The following is an 8,509-nucleotide window of genomic DNA, read 5'->3' on the forward strand; positions in this document are numbered from 1 at the left end:
ACATACATACATACATACATACATACGGGCGCTAGATGTAGCACGCGTCGTATGTCAGTAATACAAGGAGACAACGTACATTCAAGCAAGCAAGTACATCTCTTGTGCGTCATTTTATTAACAATACAAATGCATTCAATTCTATTACTCCGCACAATCTGAAATGATGTCAATAGTATATCTTATATGTACGTAATGGTGTCATTGACACATCGGTCTGATTAAGCGGACCCTGAAGTACTCAAGAAGAGGAACATCCGTCGTGCTGTCTGCCAAGTAGATCGGAATTATTACTACTATAGAAAAAAACAATAATGACGTCACGGATGATAGACACAAAGATTGAATGACCATGATTTCATAGATTTGCGACATTTAACAATTTTACTTATAGAATCATCATATAGAGATATTTCCATTCGTGTTTTGTTTATAAATTGTTTGTGTATTTTGTTTACTTTGTTTGGTTTTCTTTTTGTTTTTGATTTTCTTTTTTGTTTTGCTCTTGGGGCTGTTTTGTTTGGTGGGTTTTGTTGCTGTAGTTTTGCGAAATAGAAAATGACCCTTACCCCCTTTTCCTGTGACACTCCACCTCACCCACACCTTTTCCCTCAAGTCATAACTTTAGTGGATTGTTTATTTCCTGTCAGTTATATCATATGGTGTGCACACAGTGCGGGGAAAATTGATGAATGAATATATTACACACTCTCTCTTTGGGGAAAGCCCGGAAAGACGGATGACACACCCAGAAACACCACACCAAAGGGACACAACTCTGTATGGTGATTAACTGAGAGAAATGCAGAGCTGTGGTTCTCCCGAATCGTTACCAAAGCCCACTTAATGTTTACAAGGGAAAATGTTATAATAATTATCCTTGTAGACAAATATAATAAGAATGATATACAAGGCGTTGTCATGGAAATGAGTACCAATGTAAGAAAAACGTTGTCCACTCCACCATATTTTGACTGCATCTTTTAGTAGCAAATACACACTTTACTCTTCTATGCAGCCTCTCTTCCTGACCTAAAAGTGAGCATGCGCGAAATCTGAATAGATTTGCAGCTGCAGTTTAAAACAATTTTATTCCTCCCGTTAAGTATGCTGCACTATCTAAGAATGGGGGATGGGGATGGGGGGCACTTCATTTCAATGGTCATACAATAGACTTGCAGGACAAAATGGGGGACACATCCCCCTATTATGGGCGTGTCCTCTTGTATACAGTGTTTACTGCGTTTTGTATGTGGGATTCGTATCTACTGCATAGTATTGTGTATGTACACAGACGTCAAGCGCCCACCCAACGTCGCATGCTGGTGTATGGTTACAGGATTTACATTGTTGCATAGCCTCCTTACAGCGCACGGGGACATTAGTCACACATTAGTTTGTAAACATGTCTCGGGATATTATGTAATGTCTTCACGCCCATACACTGTCCTCAGTCCCGAGAACCAGGTCATTGCGAATTTTCCTGATGTTAGCATTGGTTTGGGGGAGGCATAGAAACATTGTGCGCGGGTATGATTCCACGCGGTGTTCGCCATATTCCTTTAATACTGAGTGAGTGAGTGAATGAGTTTAGTTTTACGCCGCAATATTCCAGCCATGTGGCGGCCTTTAATACTAAGACAGGGAACAGCAGGTACGGGTCAGTATATGAGATCAAGAAGGAACAGCGACAACACATTTTCCTCATTAACTCGACTTCCGTATAGCTTTCACAAACGTTGGATGTATATACATAATTCATTCAACCTGTTACATGCTTTGCAGCGTTATCATCGTATATATTTATTTGGCCTTTATGTATTTTGAACTCATTTCAAACTATCCAGCTGTCAGCGTTGAAATCAAAGCTGAAATGTATTCATTTAACAATGATACGATTGTTGACATGACAGTGATACGGGAGTTCTTGCGACAGTAATACGACGTGTGGCATGACGGTAATGCGGCAGTTGTTGAAACAATGATACGACTGTTGGTGTGGCAATGATACGGCACTTGTTGTGACAATGATACGACTGGTCATTTAACATGATAACATTTTGGAACTGGAATAAAATCGCAGACAAATTATTTATTAAATTCTCACCCCTGTTATGCATATACATGTATACAAACTAAATAAACATATAGTTACATCATTTCATGCGGAATTATGAGTGACTACAACTCCCTAAAAATTGTACATATTTTATGAGTAAAAATAATTAAAAGTTATACAATGTGGATTTTCTCCTGTTGAAATAGCGTGACAGGTTTGGGCAGCTACAAAACAGATATTGCTATTGGACAGGATAAACGCAGTTTTTTATATCAGCAAGATTATTAACATTTATTCTGACATAAACCATCGAAAATATTACTATAAATCGGACAATTAATTAAAACATGAATTTCGTCTTCAACATAGTGTTTACAATAAAAACATTTTCTTTCGTAAATGGGATAATATTATATCTACTCAGCTCAATACTAATTGCTGACGTGCCGCACCTGAACTTAGCGTATGCACTTCTCAGTTACGTAAATTTCGGGGGCATAAACATCCTTTGAAATGTACTATAACAGCGTAGCTTTTCTATCCTCTGTTTGGGTGGACCACGGGTATTTAGATGGACCACGGGTATTTAGATGGACCACGGGTATTTAGATGGACCACAGGTATTTAGATGGACCACGGGAATTTAGATGGACCACAGGTATTTAGATGGACCACGGGTATTTAGATGGACCACGTCTATTTAGATGGACCACGGGTATTTAGATGGACCACAGGTATTTAGATGGACCACGGGTATTTAGATGGACCACGGGTATTTAGATGGACCACAAGTATTTAGATGGACCACAGGTATTTAGATGGACCACAGGTATTTAGATGGACCACGGGTATTTAGATGGACCACGGGTATTTAGATGGACCACAAGTATTTAGATGGACCACGGGTATTTAGATGGACCACGGGTATTTAGATGGACCACAGGTATTTAGATGGACCACAGGTATTTAGATGGACAACAGGTATTTAGATGGACCACGGGTATTTAGATGGACCACGGGTATTTAGATGGACCACAGGTATTTAGATGGACCACAAGTATTTAGATGGATGGACCACGGGTATTTAGATGGACCAGAGGTATTTAGATGGACAACAAGTATTTAGATGGACCACAGGTATTTAGATGGACCACAGGTATTTAGATGGACCACGGGTATTTAGATGGACCACGGGTATTTAGATGGACCACGGGTATTTAGATGGACCACGGGTGTTTAGATGGACCACGGGTATTGATGGACCACGGGTATTTAGATGGACAACAGGTATTTAGATGGATCACGGGTATTGATGGACCACGGGTATTTAGATGGACCACGGGTATTTAGATGTGTATTTAGATGGACCACAGGTATTTAGATGGACCACAGGTATTTAGATGGACCACAGGTATTTAGATGGACCACGGGTATTTAGATGGACCACGGGTATTGACGGACCACGGGTATTGATGGACCACGGGTATTGATGGACCACGGGTGTTTAGATGGACCACGGGTATTTAGATGGACCACGGGTATCGCATGTTTGTGACGATGCTACTTAGAAATCGTCGCATTCAAACATGAGAACTGAAAGTTCTGCCAGTGACACTTAGGATTATGTTTTTATTTGAATAACATCACAAGACAAGATGATCAACTTTTCTGTTTTAAAAATTGCGGTTCTCATACCGTTTTCAAGCATATGGGGAAATGATGGGATACACCAGTTTATATACAAGATGAGATAATGCGTTAACAATAACACATGTGGAAAAACAAAGCATAAAAAAGTTTCATGATGAGCTACAATGACATAATGATGAGCTTTAGATAACAAAGTGAGATGACTGGGATTACGATAACAGTTAGTGAAAGGAGGTTAATTAGGCAGGAGCCAAGGTGGCTGGGGATGAATTGTGTCACGTCTAGACTAGCATTGTCACTCAAACAAATCATCATGGGACTTAGACCATGGTGAAAACCTCGGATTATTTCATATTGCTAAATGTCACATACTATAACACGTCATTTGAAAGAATTTCGTAAGAAGGTTAAAGACGATATTATATCCTTGTATATCTGCGTAATATAGCTGAAAGGGAAGTTATGTTCCATAACGACGTTAGCGGAAGGCACAGATGTGATTTATGAGACGCTGTTTAACTTCCTTTTTGAAAATCAATACAAAAGAACCAAAACAATACTATTGCTATTTACTACCACACTATTGCTATTTACTACCATACTATTGCTATTTACTACCAACACCGTATTACACACAAATTATGAGACACACTTATGAATAGTTATGAACGCATTCACATCATAATACGGGCCTATAAACATATGCCATGGATCAGGAACGTGTACATCTTTGGAGTGTGAGTGAGTGGGTTTAGTTTTACGCCACATCCAGCATTATTCCAGCTATATGACGGCAGTACGTAAATAATCGAGCCTTTTCCAGACAATACCGTTATCAACGGCATGAGCTTCGATCTACACAATTTGGGAACCAGTGACATGTATCAACCAAGTCAGCGAGTCTGAGCACCCGATCCCTTTGGTCACCTCTTACCACAAGCATAGTCGCCTTTTATGGCAAGCATGGGTTGCCGACAAAATGGGACACACATGCCCTTATTATGGGCGTGTCCTCTTGTATACAGTGTTTACTGCGTTTTGTATGTGGGATCCGTATCTACTGCATCGTAATGTGTATGTACACAGACGCCAAGCGCCCACCCAACGTCGCATGCTGGTGTATGGTTACAGGATTTACATTGCTGCATAGCCTCCTTACAGCGCACGGGGACATTAGTCACACGTGAAGTTTGTAAACATATCTATAGGGATATTACGTAATGTCTTCACGCCCATACACTGTCAGTCCCAAGAACCAGGTTATTGCGAATTTTCCTGATGTTAGCATTGGTTTGGGGGAGGCATAGAAACTTTGTGCGCGAGTATGATTCCACGCGGTGTTCGCCATATTCCTTTAATACTGAGTGAGTGAGTGAGTGAGTGAGTTTAGTTTCATGCCGCACTCAGCAATATTCCAGCCATATGGCGGCCTTTAATACTAAGACAGGGAACAGCAGGTATGGGTCAGTATATGAGATCAAGAAGGAACAGCGACAACACATTTTCCTCATTAACTCGACTTCCGTGTAGCTTTCACAAACGTTGGATGTATATACATAATTCATTCAACCTGTTACATGCTTTGCAGCGTTATCATCGTATATATTTATTTGGCCTTTATGTATTTTGACAACTACGGAACTCATTTCAAACTATCCAGCTGTCAGCGTTGAAATCAAAGCTGAAATGTATTCATTTAACAATGATACGATTGTTGACATGATAATGATACGGCAGTTCTTGCGACAGTAATACGACTTGTGGCATGACGGTAATGCGGCAGTTGTTGAAACAATGATACGACTGTTGGTGTGGCAATGATACGGCACTTGTTGTGACAATGATACGACTGGTCATTTAACATATCATTTTGGAACTGGAATAAAATCGCAGACAAATTATTTATTAAATTCTCACCCCTGTTATGCATATACATGTATACAAACTAAATAAACATATAGTTACATCATTTCATGCGGAATTATGAGTGACTACAACTCTCTAAAAATTGTACATATTTTATGAGTAAAAATAATTAAAAGTTATACAATGTGGATTTTCTCCTGTTGAAATAGCGTGACAGGTTTGGGCAGCTACAAAACAGATATTGCTATTGGACAGGATAAACGCAGTTTTTTTTATATCAGCAAGATTATTAACATTTATTCTGACATAAACCATCGAAAATATTGAAAAGATTGAACGTTCATCACTATAAATCGGACAATTAATTAAAACATGAATTTCGTCTTCAACATAGTGTTTACAATAAAACATTTTCTTTCGTAAGTGGGATAATATTATATCTACTCAGCTCAATACTAATTGCTGACGTGCCGCACCTGAACTTAGCATATGCACTTCTCAGTTACGTAAATTTCTGGGGCATAAACATCCTTTGAAATGTACTATAACAGCGTAGCTTTTCTATCCTCTGTTTGGGTGGACCACGGGTATTTAGATGGACCACGGGTATTTAGATTGACCACGGGTATTTAGATGGACCACGGGTATTGATGGACCACGGGTATTTAGATGGACCACGGGTATTTAGATGGACCACGGGTATTTAGATGGGTATTTAGATGGACCACAGGTATTTAGATGGACCACGGGTATTGATGGACCACGGGTATTTAGATGGACCACAGGTATTTAGATGGACCACGGGTATTTAGATGGACCACGGGTATTTAGATGGACCACGGGTATTTAGATGGACCACGGGTGTTGATGGACCACGGGTATTTAGATGGACCACGGGTATTTAGATGGGTATTTAGATGGACCACAGGTATTTAGATGGACCACAGGTATTTAGATGGACCACGGGTATTGATGGACCACGGGTATTTAGATGGACCACGGGTATTTAGATGGACCACAGGTATTTAAATGGACCACGGGTATTTAGATGGACCACGGGTATTTAGATTGACCACAGGTATTTAGATGGACCACGGGTATTTAGATGGACCACGGGTATTGATGGACCACGGGTATTTAGATGGACCACGGGTATTTAGATGGACCACGGGTATTTAGATGGACCACGGGTATTTAGATGGGTATTTAGATGGACCACAGGTATTTAGATGGACCACAGGTATTTAGATGGACCACGGGTATTTAGATGGACCACGGGTATTTAGATGGACCACAGGTATTTAGATGGACCACGGGTATTTAGATGGACCACAGGTATTTAGATGGACCACGGGTATTTAGATGGACCACGGGTATTTAGATGGACCACGGGTGTTTAGATGGACCACGGGTATTGATGGACCACGGGTATTGATGGACCACGGGTATTGATGGACCACGGGTATTTAGATGGACCACTGGTATTTAGATGGACCACGGGTATCGCATGTTTGTGACGATGCTACTTAGAAATCGTCGCATTCAAACATGAGAACTGAAAGTTCTGCCAGTGACACTTAGGATTATGTTTTTATTTGAATAACATCACAAGACAAGATGATCAACTTTTCTGTTTTAAAAATTGCGGTTCTCATACCGTTTTCAAGCATATGGGGAAATGATGGGATACACCAGTTTATATACAAGATGAGATAATGCGTTAACAATAACACATGTGGAAAAACAAAGCATAAAAAAGTTTCATGATGAGCTACAATGACATGATGATGAGCTTTAGATAACAAAGTGAGATGACTGGGATTACGATAACAGTTAGTGAAAGGAGGTTAATTAGGCAGGAGCCAAGGTGACTGGGGATGAATTGTGTCACGTCTAGACTAGCATTGTCACTCAAACAAATCATCATGGGACTTAGACCATGGTGAAAACCTCGGATTATTTCATATTGATAAATGTCACATACTATAACATGTCATTTGAAAGAATTTCGTAAGAAGGTTAAAGACGATGTTATATCCTTGTATATCTGCGTAATATAGCTGAAAGGGAAGTTATGTTCCATAACGACGTTAGCGGAAGGCACAGATGTGATTTATGAGACGCTGTTTAACTTCCTTTTTGAAAATCAAAACAAAAGAACCAAAACAATACTATTGCTATTTACTACCACACTATTGCTATTTACTACCATACTATTGCTATTTACTACCAACACCGTATTACACACAAATTATGAGACACACTTATGAATAGTTATGAACGCATTCACATCATAATACGGGCCTATAAACATATGCCATGGATCAGGAACGTGTACATCTTTGGAGTGTGAGTGAGTGGGTTTAGTTTTACGCCACATCCAGCATTATTCCAGCTATATGACGGCAGTACGTAAATAATCGAGCCTTTTCCGGACAATACCATTATCAACGGCATGAGCTTCGATCTACACAATTTGGGAACCAGTGACATGTATCTACCAAGTCAGCGAGTCTGAGCACCCGATCCCTTTGGTCACCTCTTACCACAAGCATAGTCGCCTTTTATGGCAAGCATGGGTTGCCGACGATCTATTCTACCCCGGGTAGACCTTCACTGCTCGTGTATCTTTCGTAATTTGTGAAGTTTTATTGACACTTTAAACAAGGACAGAGGTTATGTTTTGTGAATTAAATTTGCCTTTCTAGTACAGAAAACTCTTTAAAATACAACAGCTGAATTTTACTGTGTCAACTTTTATTTGCATATTTCATTCAATTCAACTGCTTAATCGTTCAGGCAAAGATACTAGATTTGTAAATAACGTTTCATGAATTAAAAAAATCATCGCGATTATATATATATATGTATATATATGTGGGGGTGGGGGGGTGGGGGTGTGTGGGTGTGGGTGGGATGTGAATCCTAATTAAT

Source organism: Haliotis asinina, chromosome 7, assembly GCF_037392515.1.
Source record: "Haliotis asinina isolate JCU_RB_2024 chromosome 7, JCU_Hal_asi_v2, whole genome shotgun sequence".
NCBI classification, from domain to species: domain Eukaryota; kingdom Metazoa; phylum Mollusca; class Gastropoda; order Lepetellida; family Haliotidae; genus Haliotis; species Haliotis asinina.